This window comes from Suncus etruscus, chromosome 6 (genome assembly GCF_024139225.1).
Source record: "Suncus etruscus isolate mSunEtr1 chromosome 6, mSunEtr1.pri.cur, whole genome shotgun sequence".
Taxonomy (NCBI): domain Eukaryota; kingdom Metazoa; phylum Chordata; class Mammalia; order Eulipotyphla; family Soricidae; genus Suncus; species Suncus etruscus.
In genome coordinates, this window is record NC_064853.1 from 122,640,150 (window position 1) to 122,660,348 (window position 20,199).

The window sequence follows — 20,199 nt, forward strand, 5'->3', positions numbered from 1 at the left end:
GGTCAAATGCATCCCCCTTTACGAAGTCTCACACCCCCCCAGGGGGGCGTACCCACTATTTGAGAAGCACTGTCAGCTTCTGTCAAAGCAGCAAGATCTGGGCTGGGGGTGACACTTGAGCAGTTGCCAAAGTGTTGAATACATTGAGTCAGTGTTTAGTAGAGGCTGAAGAAAGGACAGAACTGATGACGGGGGCTTAGGGCTCCTCTTCACAAGGAGCTGGCCATGTTGAGTGAGACCTGTGTCCCAGAGCCTAGGCAGGCATCCCCAAATAGACTTTCCTGGACATGTGGATTTGGGGATTGTTGTCACCATCATTGTTAGTAACTTGATTCATGGAAGTTTCAGAAACTAGTGAGCAGGTCCATGTACCCTTCTACCCATTCCTCTCTCGTACAAAGCCTCTTAGCTGACTATAGCATCAGCTCAGAACCAGGAAATGAGCCCCAGGCCCACCCACAGACCTTTACATGTGCTACTCATAAAAAATAAAATTATGCAGTTCCCATGAAGTGGGTAGAATTATGCTGAGTGAAATCAGTCAGGAAAGAAACAGATACAGAATGATCTCATTTATGGGACATAAGAAAGTGTGGTGTTGGAACAACAAATTGTCAAAGACAACAGACCCTGAGAACTTGTCAGAAATGAGCTTTCCAAGGGTGGGTTTTCAGGGACTGATCAGTGGAGACCTGAGACAATGGTAGAAGGAAGCAGACATTCTGGTGGGGGGCAAGGCATGGTACTGAAATATTGCAAGTATGGAACTCTATAATGTACTAAAAGCCAGTGTGCTTCAAATAAGAAAATAAAATAAAATAAATCGAATGGCTAGTAAGTGCCTTTCCAGAAGTTTCTATGATATCCAACTTGAAGAAATAGTAGAAAAGCCCGAAGAAACTCATCCCCCTAGTGAACCTGAATCAGCTGTGTGCAAGGAAAATGCCCTCCCTGTAGTATTATTGTTTCAGCTGCATGAGTAGCAATGTTTAAATCCCAGGAAGAGCTCTCCCTGCATTGATCTTTTGAGAATCAGTCCCTGTTCTTTCCTCATCCCCCTTGGGAATAAATGCCATCCTACTATTATTGTGAGTCCAGTGGGAGAAGATAAAGCAAGGGAGGGCTAGTCTTAGAAGAAAATTATAGTAAGATCACAGCTGGTTGGACCAACCTACAATAAGCCACAGGAAAAGGAGGGGGCAAATAAACAGGTCTTTTTTAAATGTTTTAAGTCTTGACATAGATTATTATTTTATTTTATTTTATTATTTTATTCTATTCCAATTTGGCTTTTCTTGACATTTCCACTTCAAGAAGGAAGAGACAGCAATCTCCTATTCCCCAGATACTCAAATCAGATCTTCCTCAGCTTATCTAAGTTGGTAACTGTGAGCAAACAAGATCAAGACTGGCTTCCCCCACTTTCACCCCCTCAGCCAGGCCAATTTTAGACAAGAACAGACAGAGGAGGAACCAAAAGAGGCAGGCAGTGAGCACAGGTAGAGCTGAAATTCTGGAGCCAGCAGACCAGCTGCCGCCTCTGTCAGAACTGGGGGAAGGATTAATAGGGAGGTGGGAACCCAGTAGATAAGAGGATGCTGGGCACCCTGTCCCCTCACCCTTTTCAAGGCAGCAGCAGAAACCCCTAATTGTTTCCTGCTTCTCCAGAAAAAGAAAATCATTAGCTAGGAACCCTGTTTTGCTATGCTTTGTTTAGTTCCTAAAAGCTGGTGTTATGGGCTCTCCTTTGCTGGAAGGAAGCGAGCATGTGTTTAAGGAGAGTTAGTTCGACAAATTGATGTAAAAAAAAAAAAAAAGGCACTCAGACTAACCTGTATTCAGACGAATTTTTGGCATACCTTTATTAAACACCTACTGTACGCTCATGCTGAGTTAGGGGGCTGGTAAAGACAAGGTGAGGAGGAGGACAGAGAAGAGAAGGAATCATCAGAAATCCAGCTCGGAAAGAAAAAAAAAAAAGAAGAAATTGAAAGAAGCCTTGACGTGCACAGGAAAAACAAGTAGAGATTGTTTTAAGAGGAGGGGACAAATTTTGTCCCCTCACCTTATCTTTCTGCGTGCGTATGTTTTCCTCTGTTTTTCAGTTTCTATTTGTGAGGCTTCTGTAGGACATGCATTCCAGAAGGGAAAATCAATAAACCCTGTCTCGGCCAGCTAACAGAATTCGGAATTGACGGCTTCAAAACAAAGCCGGGCAGACGGCCTTTGTGTTCGGCGGCTCCTCTCTCGCTGCCTGCGTCTGCCCGCTGCTTCCGAGATTAATGAGGGTTGTCTCCTCAGGGCGGCGTGATCTCCTAGGAGGAGGAGGAGGCCCGCGCCATCCCCATTAATCGGGAGATCCCCGACCACTCAGCTCACAGCCAGCACAGCAGGGACAAAGTTCCTCTTGCTCTGGCTCAGGCCAGACTGCACCATCTGGAGCCTATTCCAGTCTCTGATGCCTCCCAAGCCCTGCTGCTAGCTCTGTAGCACCTGCAGTTTATCCTGCCCCCCTGCCCCTGGGCCTTTGCACCTGCTACTGCTCAATACCTGCCCCTTCTCTTTCATTCAGGTTCTGCATTCAGCTCTTGTTTCAAGGGGGGCGGGGATCTCCCCCATCCCACCCATAGCAATCCCCACCCAGCCCTCACAGCCCTTCCTCTCTTCTCTCTCTTGTTATGCCCTGGCATCCCACTGAATGTATCTTCATTCTGTCTTTTCAAACAGCCTTTTATACTTAGCTTATCATGGTCTGGGGTTGTTATCAAAGTGAAAGAGAAAATGGTAGAATAAGCTGTGCCCAGGTGTTAAAAGGACCCAATCGAGGGCAAAACAATAAGCTAGGCATGGCAGGACATGGGCAAGGACCTTATCAGTGGTGAAGACATAGGTGGGGTTGGGAGAAAGCAGATAGGTCTGCTAGCTGCCCCTCCCCAGTGATATGATCCAGGTATTGAAGGATGAATAGGAGTTCATCCAGGGAAAGGCGGTTAAGGCTAAATAGGGTGGCCTTGAAAAGTGTCCCACCAAAAAAACAGAGGTGAGTGTTTCTCAGATTCCTGGCTTGTGTGGAGCCAGGTGTTAGGTCCCTGAGTAAGTAACAGGAGGACCGTAACCCACAAAGCAGTGGATATTCATCTTCCTATGGACTTTACCAGGAAAGCAACACAGTTCAATGCAGCTCCAGCCAGTGAATTGAGAGGTGAATGGGAGAGGAGGCTGAACCTGAAGTCCAGAGATCACCAGGGGGCTTTTGTAGGTCAGAAATGAGGGAGGGAGGGTGAACCCCAGGAGGCCACAGCCCACTGCAAAGACTGGCAGAAGCCCCTGGTGTGGACCTTACTAGGCAGAGGTGATGGGCTCTCCATGCCTGAGATAGTCGGAGCTTCAGGGAAATGTGCACCCAGAGGAGACAGCTGCCCATCTCATTCATCCAAGGGCAGCCTTCCCACCTTTGTATGGAGTCCATGAAAGCTGCTCCAGGGGGCCAGACTGGTTGCACAACGGTAGAGTGTTTGCAAGTAGCTGACCCAGGATAGATGCAGGTTCAATCCCTGGCATCCCATATGGTCCCCCAAGCCAGGAGTGATATTTTTTTCTCTTCATATTTATCTTTTTATTTCTTCTTTTATTTAATATATAATTTTTATTTTGACTTATGGATTTACATAACTTTTACAATAATATTTAGGTACATATTAACATTGAACTAGGGGAATTTCCGTCACCAAGTTTGTCCTCCCTCCCCCCCCTTCCCATCCTGCCTCCTATATCCCCCCTCACCCCCCGGGCCGCCAGAACAGGTGGTCCCCTCTGTGTTCAGTTTACTACTTATTGATCATATATCTGTTTGGTCCTGGTATCCTCCTTTATTTCCCCCTCTATTTGAGAGGGGGAAAGTGAGGGGCCAGTGAGGTGGCACTAGAAGTAAGGTGTCTGCCTTGCAAGAGCTAGCCAAGGAAGGACCGGGTTTGATCCCCCGGGGTCCCGGGTCCCATATGGTCCGCCCAAGCCAGGGGCAATTTCTGAGTGTTTAGCCAGGAGTAACCCCTGAGCATCAAACAGGTGTGGCCGAAAGAAGAAATATAAGAAAGAAAAGAACAACAAAAAAGTAGGGTAAAAATCAGATAAGCCGAAAATGGGTGTAGTCCTTCTAGAGGCTCTCAACCTCTGGTTTGAAAGAGGACAGGAAAAAAGGAATTGAAGTACCACAATAATACAAGAAGAAATATCAAATAAAATATTCAGTGAGCACTACAGCACTAAAGGCAAGCACCACATAATAATCTCAGTCCTGCAATAAGACCATACCAGGGCACAAAACTGAAAAGAAAGATAAAATAACATTAGATGGAATTGGAGACATCAACTTCCATATCCACACCAAAACACAGAAATAAAAAAATAGAATAAAAATATAAATAGATAAAAAAAAAGAAGAAAAAAGGAAAATAAGAAAGCAGGAAAAAAAAAGAAAGAAAAAGAGAAAAAGCATAGTAAATGTTGGGGGCATTAGGGATGAAATTTCCTCGGCCTAGGATATACAAGGTTTCTCCCCCCTTGAAGTATGCTGTCATGGGACTGTCTGTAGACTTCCAGGAGTGATTTTTGAGTGCAGAGCCAGGAGTAACTCCTGAACGGTGCTGGGTGTGGCCAAAAATATCAGAAAAGCTGCTCCAGGAAGCTCTGCTGACCCCATCCACCCACCCACCCACACAATCAATGAGGTGCTGCCCAGTAGACTCCACTGTAAGGGTGGCCTGCACACCTCCCTCCTTTCTTCTCATCCCTGCTTCCCTCTCTCTCTGCCTGCCATCACTGGGCCCATCGTCTCACCAGGTTCCAAAGCAACTCCTAGAAATAGAAGGATGAACAGGACACAGAAGTAACAAATGCGAACGTGTAGGACATGAAGAAGGTATTGACCAGGATCAGGACTTTCTCCAGAGTCTACCTCATTCTCTTCCCTCAGCCAACACAGTGAATGGTCAATAAAAACCACTGGTTTGTTCAAGTAAATCCCCTGAAATGAGAAAAATAGTAGCCAGAACAGGTAATTAGATTTCACTCATCTGGAAAGGTGTGAGGTAGTGTAAACCAGGTGAGGAGATAATGAGGCAAGAGCCCTTTCCCCAGCCCTCTCAGGGGCTACATTGATGTTGGAATCTCCACTTGTATTCCCAGCCAAGTTACAGAGGTGACTCAGCTCCCAAAAGGGTCAAAACATGTCCAAAACTGGTCCAAAAATACAGTCCCCAGGCTGGAGAGTTAGTAAAGCACATAGAGTATTTGCCTTGCATATGGCTGGATCCAGGTTCAATCCCAGGTATCCCATATGATCCTTCAAGCCCATCAGAAATAATCCCTGAGCATCTCTGGGTATGACCCCCAAAATACAAAACCAGAAAAACAGAAACACAAAGGAAACACACACACACACACACACACACAACACACACACAAACAGAAAAACAAAACACAGTCCCTGGTGGAGAATTGGTGGTTTGTCCTGTCAATTGTGTGGCTGACTGTATCTGTGGCCTGCAACCATGGTCCAGTGTCACGAGAGCATCTTATTGCACTAATTACTACTCTGATGACATCAGAGTCCACAACAGGCTTCCCCCTCAGTGACTCCAGCCTTCCCATCCTGGTAAAGTCAAAATTCTCTGAAGTCAGGTCAGATGCCAGACACAGATACAAAGAATGGTTGTGGGGATTTGCTTCTTACTACCTGCAAAAGGTCTTTCTCCTCCTGCTACGTAGAGGGGGAAATTGAGCCTATCTCACCTTGAGCCCACCCACCCCAGCCATTTGATTTAGGAATTTGAATCTCAGAGATAGAATTGGCTGCCCTGCAGACAGTGAGCTGGACATTTGATCCCAGGCATTGCCCAGTGACCTCCAGACAGTCCTGCAGTTTGGGAATCCCTTACATTCTAATGACATTCCCTGATGCTCCAGTGAGGGACTCTGCCAGTGTTTGTAATGCCCCACCCCCAGTCATTGCAATAGAAGCAAAAGGGAAGAAGGAAAAACCCAAGTGGGTCCCATGTATGTTTAAGTGCCCAGGAAACAGAAAGCATATGAGAATAAGTGGTGGCTGCAGAGAACCAGGCATGCAGAGAACCAGGCAGATATTGGAGCACAGGCCCCGTGGTATCCAGGAGCAGAAAAGAAAACAAGCCAAACAGCAGACCCAACTCGAAAAGCTTCCATGTTTTCTCTGGATATTAGAGGGAGATCATTGTTTTGGGAGTTACTTAAAAATTTATTACATAGCATATTTCTATGGGGTTGAGGGAGAGATTTTATTTTTAAACAGTTCAAGCACTAGATCTACAGCAAACAGGGAATTTAAGTGTAGCACGTAAAAAAGGATCCTATCCTCTCTGCACCCCAAGACAACCTATTGATTTACCCTCAATCCCTCTGTTTTGAGGCTTGACAAGTACCACTGCACTGGGTCGTGGCCTGGGGTCTTGCAATTCCAAAGAGAGAAGAAAGGCATGAGAGCTTCAGTGGCTTTGAGACTCTACTAACTGTTGATGTCCTCATTCTTGTTCTCGTTGGAGTCGATTTCAGAAGAATGAAAAGCATGGATTTAGGGATCAGGCAGGATTTTCTTTTCATAATTCCAGTTTTGCCTGGTATGACCCAGGCAAAGTATGTAACCCTTTCTGGGTTTCTACTCTGAGAAACAAGGCCAAAACATTAAATAGGAATAAAGCAATGATATCACAATGGCCTTGTAGTTGTCAGTCACAATGCTTTACCAAAGGTATTTTTAATTCATGCAAAAGCATTGCCAGATCATGGAAGGAAAAAAGGTTTTACTGGCCTCTTAGTAGATAGATGGGAAAATTGAGGCTCAAAGCAAGGCTGAAGCTCTCCCGGGGCCCCAGAGCTGGACGGTGGCCACACTAAGGCAGAATCTCAGTCTGGGCCTGATGCGTCAGCACTTTGCTGCTTGTTTTTTCTTCTAAGCCAGGAAAATCCTTGAGACACAGTCGACCCAGAGCTATGTCTTGCAGGAACAGCAGACAAGGATCAGCAGGGTTTTTGATTGGTTGCTTTGTGTTTGGGGCCACACTCGATGGTACTCAGGGCTAAGTCCTGGTCCTGTGATCAGGAATCACTCACTCCTGGCAGGGCTCAGGGGGCTGCATGGGGTGCAAAGGATTGAACTCAGGTCAGTGGTGTGCAAGTCAAATTCCCTCCCCACTAAGATGTGTTCATTCTATGTTTATCCCTCTCCCTCTGACTAAAAAAAAAATAACATGGTACTAATATCTAGATACAATAAAGATCAGGGCCAGGAGGTCCAGTAGATTGTAGGAAGTGTGCCACAAATAATTGGGAAGTGCAGTTACAGCAAGAAGGGACCACTATGACTAGGTACTGAAAAAAGGTAAAGTGATATGCATGATACCCCTTCATGCAAACTACAGTGTCTAAAATGGAAAAGAAGAAGAAGAAGAAGAAGAAGAAGAGAGAGAGAGAGAGAGAGAGAGAGAGAGAGAGAGAGAGAGAGAGAGAGAGAGAGAGAGAGAGAGAGAGAGAAAGGAAATATGTCTCCCACAGTGGCAGGCAGAGGATAGGGCAGGAGGGAAACTGAAGACAAGACATGGTAGCAGGAAATATGCACTGGTGAAGGGTGTTGTACATTGTCTTAAACTCAGGTGTGAACAACTTAGTAATTGTATATCTCACAGTGATTCAGTTAAAAATGTATTTATTAAAAAAATAATAATAAGATCTTTTGGAAAAGCAGGTTCCGTTCAGGGCCTGGGCAGGCATAGACAGTCATTCATAATTTAGGAGAAGCTCTTTTTGTGAAGATTACTGAGCCCTGAGAGTGTGGACACCACCCTCCAGTGGACCAGCGTTAGGGAGCACATCTAGGCTGAGGGAGTAATTGAGTGGAAGGCAACAGAGAGCACCATGAATGAGACACCACTCACCAGCCCTCACTCGGGCCTCTGAAACTCTCTTAAGTCACTAGCTCCTTGAATCAGTGCTCATCTCAGCTATTGAATGGACATGGATGTGCATTAACCTATATCTGCTGGGACTCACATCCCACACTGCCCATGACTAATAGTATGGATCCATCCTCATAGGACTCTGAACTCCCTAAAATTCCCCTCTGTTGGGCCCTTCTCCCCACACCCCACTATCTTATTATTCCCAGAAACACCTAAAGTGTGAGCACTGACCTGGAGCTTATTTTTCTTCTCTGAAGAAGGCAAGTGTCATCCTACAAACTCAGTGCCACAGAGTCAAGACTCGCAGTGGTCTTCAAGCTATGGCCCATGGTCCACATATTGTAATTGTTCTCATTTTGTTTCTTCACTTCAAAATAAAATATATGCAGTGTGCATAGGAATTTTTTCATAATTTTTGTTTTTACTATAGGTCAGCCCTCCAATGGAACCTTGAGGAACAGTGAATTGGTCCCTTGTTTAAAAAGTTTGAGGACCCCTGGCAGAGCAAGGCCTAAGCACCATCATAATTTCCCTCCTTTCCAGAAGCCCCAGATTCCTAGGACCAGCCCATTAGGCATATTAGTGAAAAGTAAAGTATCTACCTGCTCAGGTGCTCAATCTGGCTGCCTAACCCCAAAACCCTGTTCCAGCTCCTCACGTGACCTTATACAAATTACCTGAATGCTTTCTTGGCCTTATTTCCCCAGATATGAACACAAAAAAGACACTGGTTGACCGTGGCCCTTATACAGCTACTGCCAAGTCTATTTGGGCCTTAATCAGGTTCAAATCCTTTACTGGGCCTCAAGGATAATAGAAATGAAGAGCAGACTTTCCCCTTAGTAGGAAGCTTGTCACTGTGGTGGTGGCGGAAGGTGGGGGTCAAAGAAGGAACCATTAGGACAGTGATATAGGGAAGTGGTCACTCTGGAGAGGATGAGGTGCTGGAAGGAGAGAAGGTAATATGCATGATGCCTGATCTATAACAGTATTGCCAACCATAGTGCCTGAAAGGAAGAAAAAAATGAAAGGGAAAGGTGTTTGTCATGGAGAGGGAAACTCGGGACATTGGTGGCAAGAAGTAGACACTGGTGAAGAGATGGGTGTTCAAACAACACACACCTGAAACCAAATCATGAATAACTTTGGAAGTTTGTATTTAATGGAAGAAAGAAGGAAGGAAGGAAGGAAGGAAGGAAGGAAGGAAGGAAGGAAGGAAGGAAGGAGGGAGGGAGGGAGGGAGGGAGGGAGGGAGGGAGGGAGGGAGGGAGGGAGGGAGGGAGGAAGGAAGGAAGGAAGGAAGGAAGGAAGGAAGGAAGGAAGGAAGGAAGGAAGGAAGGAAGGAAGGAAGGAAGGAAGGAAGGAAGGAAGGAAGGAAGGTTGGTTTTAAATTTAAGGAACAAAAAGTATCTTGGCCCACCCTACAACTGAGAATATAGTGTTAGGCCAGAATGAATGCAAGTTTTTTTCAACTTTTCTCCATGGAGACTAAAGGTAGTTGCAAAATTGGATGTGGTCTGTAAAAAAAAGAAAACCCTACCCATCCTAAGCACATTAAAGGCCTTGTGCATCTCATCAGATGGTGCCCACAAGCCTGCACAGTAAGGAAGGCTCCTCTGGACTCCACTCTGCAAGGTTAGGGGGGTTCTCAGAGACACCACACAGCATTCATCAAAGTGAAGTGGACTTAGATTAGGAATTCTACTTAGAGAAATGGGGTGGCGAGAGCATGGACCCAGATGTCAAGGGAGAGGGCCAGACAGCTAGGTGTTGCTGTGCTTTCCACTGATTCAGTCCCAGCAATGCAAAGGATTCCCTGAGCAGAGAGCCAAGAGTAAGCACTGAGCATTGCTGGGTGTGGCTCAACCCCCCACTCACAAACACACACACAAATATAAATGACCATTAAAGTGAGAATGTCAAAGCCTGGAGACAAAGGAGGCAGGATGTCGCCCATGAGCCAGCCCACCTGGTGGTTTTTTGGTTGTTTTTTTTTCTGTTTTTGTTTTTCTTGTTTTTTTATTTGTTTGCTTGTTTGTTTTTTTAGAAAAAAACTGTGGTCAGTGATCAAGATCCTTTTGAGTGTGCTGCCCTAACCTCTCCTCAGCTGCTCTTAAAGTCTCAGTCCTGAGCTCAGTGGAAGAGAACCCCTAACTGTGTCAGGAGCCAGAGAACAAAGCCTCCCTTTCAGATCCTGGAGACTTTTGTCTCCCCTAGCTCACAGAGGGGTGAGGGAGCTCTGGCTTGTTTGGGGGCCTACTGTATAAGCACTGTGAGCTGAACTATGAACTAAAAAAAGTGACCCCCAGCTGAGCAGTATCCTCCATCTGCCCAGAATCAGTGCAGACCCTACTTTCTCCCAGAGCACAGGGAGAAGAATAAAGGCAGGTACCAACCACCAAGATACCCTGACTTACGGGGGCCGGAGAGATAGCATGGAGGTAAGGCATTTGCCTTTCATGCAGAAGGTCATTGGTTCGAATCCCAGCATCCCATATGGTCCACCGAGCCTGCCAGGAGCAATTTCTGAGTCTGGAGCCAGGAGTAATCCCTGAGTGCTGCTGGGTGTGACCCCCAAAAAACAAACAAACAACAAAACCCTGACTTGCTCAATCTGGGTAGGTGGATCTTGTATGCTACTGTAGATCAGGCTCTAGATACACCTCAGAATTTTACAAGCTTAGTGCCAGAGTACTCTGCTAAAGTCAGTACTGCAGCCCAGCAGTTCCTAAGAACTTTTTGGCCTCCTGGTACATGTAAAACTTTTTAGTTCTGCAGTAGAGCTCTGAGTGTATAACAGTATTCTATCTGAAAAGGCAAGGTGTGGGCATTGCAGAGACAGACAGACAGCATGTGTTGCTGGGAAATGGCACCATAGACCCACACTGTGTAGTTACCACAAACTTTCAAATGGTAAAAGCCCTCGGCATCTGGGAAGTGCACTGCAGTGAACCACAATAAAGAGAGGCAAGCCCTGACATAGCTAAAAATTATGATGCGGCACAGACCTTCACCTGGCCTTGACCAAAAGAAATGGGAGCACTCCTGGCTTGCTTCCTGGCATGAGACATGCTACATGTTTTTCCGAACAAGAAGTCATGGAGCTGAGGCAGCCAGGCTCCAGGTCACCTGCCTTTCTGCCACGGCTGACCCTCTATAACTGGAAGCTATAATATCACCATTTGCATAAGTGCAACCACGTTGACCCACAGCTGGTCGTGGCTGCCTGTTTTGAATGAGGCGGTTATTGGTATTCCATGGGCATCTCTGACTGTGGCCTTGGCCAGCCCTGAGATCTCTTTCAACCACGCTCGCCAGCAGCCAACCCCTCTGACCTTTGGGAAATGAATTGGCCTCTCACCCATTGGGCCAACCCCGGCTCTCCTGGTCACATCAAATGTCAATTCGATCCCCAGCTGAATATCACTTTTGTCTACTTAAGCGTTTTCCACTCACAGCCCCACAGATGCTTCTTTTCCTGGGAAAGAGACAACACACAAGTTCTCCGTGTGTCCCTGGCTGCTTGCAGTCACTGAGCCAGTGGCACTTTGATGCATCAGGAAGATACTGTTAGGCAGGGCTGATGATTTTGCAAGCAGCCTGCATTTCATTTGGGTTCACATTCCTCCTGGTCTTCAAAGTATGATGGCTACTGTACGGCATGTTCCAGTACTTGGTTAACCAGCCAGGTCACAGAGAAGACTTGACTAACCCTTCTCTTTAGTGACCCACAGCAGTTACAGAGCTGAAGTAAATGATGGGAAGGAAGGCGCCATTCAATCTGGAATCTCTGCTTAGTGAAAAACTTCCCTGCCAGCATTCTAGCATCTGTTTCTTGAGGGTTTCACTGTGTCTATGAGTGTGTGTGTGTGTGTGTGTGTGTGTGTGTGTGTGTGTGTGTTGGAAGTTATTTGTTTAGTTTATTGTGCCTGAACTCTATGGCATTCTTACAAGAAACAAAGGGATTTTTCAAAAGCTTTCCTAACAGAGAACATCCCATCCCACCTAAATCTGCCTTTTACTGACAAGGCCTTGTTTTATATATCCCAAAGGAATTCTTGGTTTTGAGAAGGTCTGTCTCTTCTAGTCACATCTCTAAAACCCAAACCAACAACAAAAGCATCCTCTCTGCCTGTACAAGCAATTTCCAAGATTGTGATGGAACTCTTCTAGATAGCCTCCTTCATGAGCGATCTCAGGTGCTGGGCACTTAGAAGCAAATCCTCCAGGGTTCTCAAGACAGTTTGAAAGACAGAACTAGACCCATCTTCCTTGTGGAGGTTTTCTAGGAACTTCTCTTCAGCAACTGAACCCTTCCCAGAGTTAAGAAAGTCCATCCTGGTCAACCTGAGCCGTCAAGTCCATTGCTCTGCAGTGTGGCTCCTTGCAGAGAAAAACGCTTTCTCAGTAAGCCTGTCCATCCCAGACCCTTTTCTGAAGTCAGTGCCTTAATGCAATTAGATTTCCTGAAATGAATTCCTTCCTCTGCCCATTTTACTGCTGAGACACGTAGAAGCGGTGCTTTTATAATAAGTGGTTTGGCTGGCTTATACTTCCTCTACGGCAGCCAGCCCGTCTGCCTGTTGAATTAAAGACTTAGAATTCAGGTCTCTCCACTTAGGATCATGAGCTTACCAAGCTAAAAAGGGCTTCAGGAAAAAAAAAAATTCACACCTTCTCTTTGTTTAGGAAGAAAAAAAACACAGATATGCTACTGATCTATAATCATTCCATAAGGACTACTCAGGACCAAAATCTTGGTCCCTTTGACCTTGGTCCCTTTGCTCTTGATTGATGAAGACAGGAAGTAATAATGTGGGGGACCATGGTAAGGCAAGTTTATCATTGCTCACTTTCCTAGAAGTATGGGGTCCACTGTGCCTTCAGGCCACCTGGGCAAGCACCAATTAACAGAAGTAAAACAGAAGTAAGGCCAGAGAGATAAAACACTTGTCTTCCATGCAACCAGTGTGGGTTCAATCCCTGGCATCCCAAATGGTCCCCCAAGCACCACCAGGAGTTATTCCTGAGCACAGACCCAGGAGTAAGTCCTGGACATTTCTGAGTATGGCCAAAGAAAAATAAAAGGAGTCAGAACAGAATAGAAAGAAAATGTCCCTTTATTCAGCATTTCGTGAGGTTTCCATGGAATGACAAGACAGAACAGGTTGAACAGCCTAAGATAGACCAGTTTAAAGAATTCTGGCAAGCTCTGGGACAGAGGGGATGTTGCTAATTGGTTTAATGCCTAGCCATGGGGTCATTGAAGGCAGAAAAATACTGGTTTGGTGTGTAAGAATCATATATCAAGGAGGTAGTTGGTCCTGGGATTTGAGGGGAATGTGGTTTCTAGCTGTTTTCAGCCCTTACTGCTAGCTTTATGCTCAGGGATCACTCCTGGTAAGACATAAAGCATCTTATTCCATGCCAGGGGTTGAACTGGGTTTGATCTGGATTGGTTGCATACAAAAGAGCATCTTATTTGCTAGTTTTGACGTGAAAGGCAAATTGTTTGATCTTTGGTAACCAGCTCTGGGAGGGGTTTCACTACCCTAGCATATCAAACCACTGTAATGTAGAAAAAAATAAAACAGAGTGAATACTCCCTAAATCCCTAGAATGTTTCAATTCTTCCCTACCCTTACAGCCATAGATGAGAGAATCCTGCAGCCCTGGGTCACAGAGATTTTCAGACTTAACAGTACAGCTTAGCTGTACAAGCTGCTGCTGGTGCTCTTAACCTGTCTTCATTGCCGTCGCCTTTATCATCCCACTCCCAAACGGTAGGACCCAAGAGGATCCCTCAAGTCCAAAATATCCTGAATACTCTGGCCCATCCTCACTGGCCCCTCTTCTGTTAAAAGTGATGGGGTGTGGACCCGATGACTCTTTGATTGCTTCCAACACTAATACACACAGTTAAAATCTTCAGGGACCCCCCCCCCGAGCGCTGCTGGGTGTGATCCCAAAAAAACAAAAACAAACAAACAAAAAATCTTCAGGGAATGGGCAGGGTGGGCAGAAAAACAAACAGGAGGAAAGGCACGAGGCTGGCCCGAATTCATATCCCAGCACCACATAGGGTTCCCCCTTACCCCTGAGCCCCACCAAGAATAAGCACAGAGCCAGAGTAAATTCTGAGTATCACCAGGGGTGACCCAAAACAAACAAAATCTTCCAAGAAACAGCTCCTGCTTCAGAGGGAAAGACTTCATCATTGGTGGCAATCTTTATGACAGTAAAGCAAACTGTGGAGTTCTTATGTGAGGTCGACAGATAGGCAGGCTGGTAAGGCACATCCAACCCTCTTTTTGGCTAACAGCAAAGTGCAAGAAATTAACCCTGAAGAAGAGAAAACTTGTTCTGACTGAATCTTAATGCCCTCTTCCTTCCCACTTCACCCTCCTCTCACTCCCCAAAGCAACCCAAAGCAAAGCTTCTCGTACTCAGGAACAGTGCAGTGTTACTCTTTGAGTTTCCTAGCAAATGCAGCCAGAACTCAAATTAGGCAAACACAGAGACAGCAGTTTTGGTCTCATTGAAAAGTAGTTGTCAGAAATACGCCGTTCATTCTGCGTCTCTAAGTGCTCTGTCAAGTTTTAACTTGATTAAAATCGAGAGCCCCAGCGCTTGAAAACCAAATGTGAAATCGAAATCTCTTTACTCAGTGCGCTTACATGCTGAAGCCCAGGCTTATGGATTAGCTTCCGGCTAATTTATGCCATCTTGATGCCATACATTAATTTCGAATATATTTGTTGAAAATTTCCTGTAGCTTGCATTTATGGTTGTCAAAGGGGCTTTTATCTTGAAAAAAATGAGGCTGGTTTTAATTACAATTCTAAATAGCTTCATAACCATCGTGAACCCTGGATCTACATCATCTTTATGACAGGCACGCAATTCCCGCTGTATTGATTTTGTCATTTGCTTCATTACAGCTAATGCAAACCTTTTGTACGGGCCCAATTCTGGCACGACTCCGCTTCTTGAAGGGGTGCAGGGAGGACATTGTGGCCAACACAGACCCCTGTCCCTCCATCCCCTACTTCCACCTCAGTGCTGACTAAAGGGAAAATCAGGACAGAAAATGTTCCAAGTTGGAAATATTCACCCTGCCTAGGGCAGCCCCAGTGGCATTAAGCCGGTCTGTTTTTACAATCCTGTAAGCCAAGCTCATCCAGTAAGAGGACTCTTTCTGCACTGGTCAGAGCCTGGACCCCACACATATTACTTCTTCTGTGAGTGCAGGGAAGGGAAAGTCCATCAAGCATGGAGACAGAGAGGTAACCCTGCTGACCCATGCTTGAGCTGTGCATGTGAGCACCTGAGTAAGTCATGATCCCAGAGGCAGGACTTTGAGAACCAACTTGGCAGGGAGAGGCTAAGAAGGTAGAAGATGCTAGCTAGCAGCTCACTGTGTCTGCCAGTCACAGGCTCCACTTGGTTCTCTGTAAGGAGACATCTATAGACACAAGACCCTACAGATAGGAATCCCAGTGTCAAACTAGATGGGGCCTCATATCTATAGACTCAGTGATGAGTCTTGAGAAGGTTCTAGAAGGCCTGGTCCAGAGATGGCTTTCTCTGATTTGTTTCCCAAGGCTCGGCTTCCCACTTGCAGAGCACTCTCTTCTGGTGCTCTGTTTGATGCAGGTCTGTGGTCTCAGCTTTCCAGGACTACTGCAGATGTCACTGACTGATTTTAAGAAGTCTCTAAGGTTAATGTTGGAGGCATAAGGAAATGTGGTGAGGGTCTGTCTATAAGACTTTTCCATTTTTTGACCAGAAAGAAGTGACTTTACTTTCTTTTGTTTAAATTTATTTCTTTGGGGCTGGAGAGATTTCACAGCAGTAGGATATTGGCCTTGCATGCAGCCGACCCAGGATAGATGGTGGTTCAAATCCCACTACCCCATATGGTCCCCCAAGCCAGCCATGAGTGATTTCTGAGTTTAGAGCTATGAGTAACCCCTGAGTGCTGCCGGATGTGACCCAAAAACAAACAAACAAAAAGTATTTCCTTAAAGAATCACAATTTACAAAGCCATTGTAGTTGAGTTTAAGGCAAATAATATTCCTAACACCAGTACCACCACCAGTGTCAACTTTTCAGTGTCCCCATATTCCATCCCCACTCAAATTTCCATTTTGATGGGCATATGACAAAGTTCTCTGGTTACAGCTTAGCTCTCATAAGAGGATACTTTTTAAGAAGGCCTGGTAGACGGGATCTGTATAGTCTGACCCCTCATTTCTAGCCCCATAAATACATCTCAAGAAGCTTGAGGTTGCAGGCCAGTCCTACTGGAGAAAAGCTACATACCACCTCAAATGTTAAAAAGAGGTCTGAGGACTGGAGTGATAGCATAGTGGTAAGGGGTTTGCCTTGTACGTGGCTGCCCAGGACAAACCTGGATTTGATCTTCGTGTCCCATATGCTCCCCCCTATGGGGGATTTCTGAGCACATAGCCAAGAGTAACCCCTGAGCGTCACCAGGTGTGACCCCCCCCTACCCAAAAAAGAGGTCTGAAATCATGTTTTGGCTTGGGCAAACCAGTTTTCCCAGTACCACTTGTTGAAGAGGCTTTCCTTACTTTATTTCATACTTCTTATTCCCTAATCAGTTATTTAACTGAGGGTTCTGTCTGGATTCTCAATTCTATTACCTTAATCTGCGTACCTGTCCTTATTCCATTATCATGCTGTTTTAAGTACTACCTCTTTGTGGTACAGTTTGAGGTTGGGAAAGTGATGTCTCCCATCTTTTTTTTCTTGAGGATTGCTTTTACTATTGGGGTGGAAATAAGGGAGAACAGGTATTGTTCCAAATGAATTTCAGAATTGAGATTTTGTACGTGAAATTCTATTTCTTTGGAAAATTCCATTGCTATACTTACAAGGACTGAATTGAGCCTGTATTATGTTTTGGAGCTTATTACCCTTTTGGCGATTTCAGTACTCTTAGTCCATGAGCAGAGGTTTTGTTTCCATTTCCTCAAAGCCTTTTTTATTTCTTCTAATAGTGAATTGTACTTTTCTTTGTCAGGTCTTTCACATCTTTTGTTAAACTGATTGCAAGGTACTTAATTTCCTGAGGAATAATTGTGAATGGGATTATTTGCCCTTTGGGCTCCCACCCAACTTTTCTGTTATTTAGCACAAGTATGTGTGTGTGCGTACAAACACACACACACACACACACACACACACACACACACACACGGATCTAATTACTCCCCTGCCTTGCTAATTTTGTCTTTCCTGGTGGTTCTTTGGAGTCAGCCCCAAGTGGCATCTCACCCTAATCCTATAGGGAAAGTGTGTGTGTGTGTGTGTGTGTGTGTGTGTGTGTATGTGTGTGTGTGTGTGTGTGTGTGTTTTAATAATTTTTATTTTGACCACAGTGGATTACAAATTTTCCACAGTACTATTTTAGGTACATAGTGACATAGAATCAGGGGCAACCTACCACCAATGTTGTCCTCCCTCCACCCCTGTTCCCAGCATGCATCCTATATTCCCCTCCTTTGCCCCCCAGGCTGCTAGTATAAGTGGTCCCCTCTGTGTCTAGCTTGTAGATTGGGTATCGATTCTGTTGTCATTGGCTTTGGATTTGGTGTTTTAGTCTGATCATTTTTTATTTCTATTCGATGTTCATATGACTGTTTGGTCCCAAAGGGAAAGTTTTAACCATGCACACCCAAGTGCCAGCTGTGGCCCAAGCAAGAGGATGCCAATTTTTGCCCCTGAATCTCTCTCCTGTTAACCCTGAGTTTGGCAGTAACTTCTGACCAACAGCAGCTGTACAGAGCAAGCTGACTTCTCTCTGAGCATGTTCTTTCTGAGCAGAATGCTACCATGTTAAGATGACCCCCTTTTCAACATTTAATCAAAAACCATCTTCTACCTCTTACCCTGAGATGCATTTCTATTGGTCTGTGCTGCCACTCTTACCTTTGTGGGGTACCACATTAATAATCACTGACCCCACACATTCTAGTACACATGGCCTGACTCCTCTTGCCCAGTTGTCTCAGACCATGCCTGTGATAAGGCCCTTACCTAGCAAAAACTGACTAGAATCTCTGTGACTAGACATTCACCTGTTACAGTAACTTCTCATTCCAAATGTGCCTTTACTCTGCTTGAGAAAACACTAAACTCTTCAGCCTCCCGCTGAGTCCCCAAAAATGCCATGCATTGCCATGTCTCTGTCAGTAAGGACCTGCTATCTATCATCAGAAAACTTCAGTATGCTTCCCGGAAGTGACACCCAAAGTTAAATGGACTTAATTCCCAGAAGTCTAATTGAGAGACATGCAGGGCAATATCTGCGGATTTATTCGTGGCCTCACCTGCCACTCAGGGAAAAACCCTAGCCATCGAGGCCAGAACAATAGTATGGAGGAGATGTTGCTTGCTTTTCACACAGTCAACCCAAGTTTAATCCCACTTACCCCACATAAGACCCCTAGCACTGCCAGGAGTGATTTTTTTTAATAATTTATATTATTTAAATATCATGTTTTATAGTTTACATAGTTGATCATAATATACTTGTTTCTGGGTAAATGGGAACAAGATTATTTTGAAAGAAAGAGAAAAATTGAATACAGCAACAGAAACATTTATGAAAATTATTGTATCATTGTGAACTGCCTCTGCTCTGCTGTGTGCTGGCCATGAACCAACCTGCTAAGAACATTCCCTGAGGGCATGTCATCATAGGTGAACAGCTATCAATGCCTATGAAGGGCAGAGCCATAGGAGCATGGCCACTCTACTTTGTTTCTTGACTGTGCATAATTCCTAGCCAATGAACCCCAGCACAACACAAAGAAATAACCACACTACAAGTGTGACAATGGGGAAACAACATAGGCCAAAAACAAGCATAGAGAATGAGATGGCAACTCTGATGACATAAGAAGTCCCAACCACTTAGTTAGCCTCTCAGATAAGGACTTTAGAGAAGAAATATGGAGGATCCTCATAGAAATCAAAGAAAGCATGAAAAAAGAGAGAGAAAGAGAGAAAGAAAGAAAGAAAGAAAGAAAGAAAGAAAGAAAGAAGGAAGGAAGGAAGGAAGGAAGGAAGGAAGGAAGGAAGGAAGGAAGGAAGGAAGGAAGGAAGGAAGGAAGGAAGGAAAGCATGGATCAAGCTGAAGGAACCACAAATAAGAATCAACAGAATATGAAAATAGAAATAAGAAAACTTCAAACTGAAATAACAGAACTAAAAAACTTAGTAGGTAAAATGAAAACCTCACTGGAAAGTCTATCCTACAGAGTAACAGCAAAGGAACAAAATCAATAAGTTGGAAGATGAGATGCATAACAACTCCATCCAACAGAAGAGTTTGGAAAAGAGCCTTGAAGCAAATGATCAGACAATGGAAAAAATTCTCAAAGACTGTGAACCGAAAATATAGAAGTCTTTAATAAATTCAACAGAAACAACATAAGAATCATCGGAGTTGCAGAGACTGTGAACCAACAAATATAGAAGTCTTTAATAAATTCAACAGAAACAACGTAAGAATCATTGGAGTTGCAGAGACCCTGGAAGAAAATCCCCAGAAAGAATCAACAGTTAAGGATATCACAGTAGAGAAAGTCCCAGAGCTAAAGAATGCCTGCAACCAAATCCTGCATACCTGAAGAGTACCAACTAAAGAGACCCAAAGAAAAGCACCCCAGGACACATCCTAGTCACAAAGATGAATCCCACAGATAGAGATAGAATACTGAAAACAGCAAGATCAAAAAGGAAAATTACATTCAAAGGTGCACCCTTAATATTTACAGCAGACCTGTCACCAGAAACCCTCAAGGCCAGAAGGCAGTGGTGGGATTTTAGTACCAAAACTCAATGAAATGAATGCTTTGCCTAGAATACTTTAACCAGCTAGACTCACATTTAGGTTTAAAAGAAGTATACATTGCTTCATGGATAAACAACAGCTCAGAAACTTTACAGACTCAAAACCAGCCTTAAAAGAAAAACTGAAAGGTCTACTTTTTATTTCTTTTTTTCTGAAAGGACTAGATTAAGACAAGACAGACCAAAAAACACACCAAAGTCCTATATAAAGACACTAAATCCCATGACAATTATCTCTATCAACTTTAATGGACTAAATGCACCAGTTCAGAGAAAAATAGTGGCAAAATGGATCAAGAAGCTAAATCCAACATTCTGCTGCCT

At 44.7% G+C, this 20,199-nt stretch overlaps 1 protein-coding gene across 1 annotated transcript in view; it reads left to right on the forward strand.

The window, feature by feature from the left end:
- Nucleotides 1-20,199, forward strand: part of SLIT3 (slit guidance ligand 3) — a 527,919-nt gene that overhangs the window by 398,933 nt on the left and 108,787 nt on the right. The gene's annotated exons all lie outside the window — the stretch shown is intronic.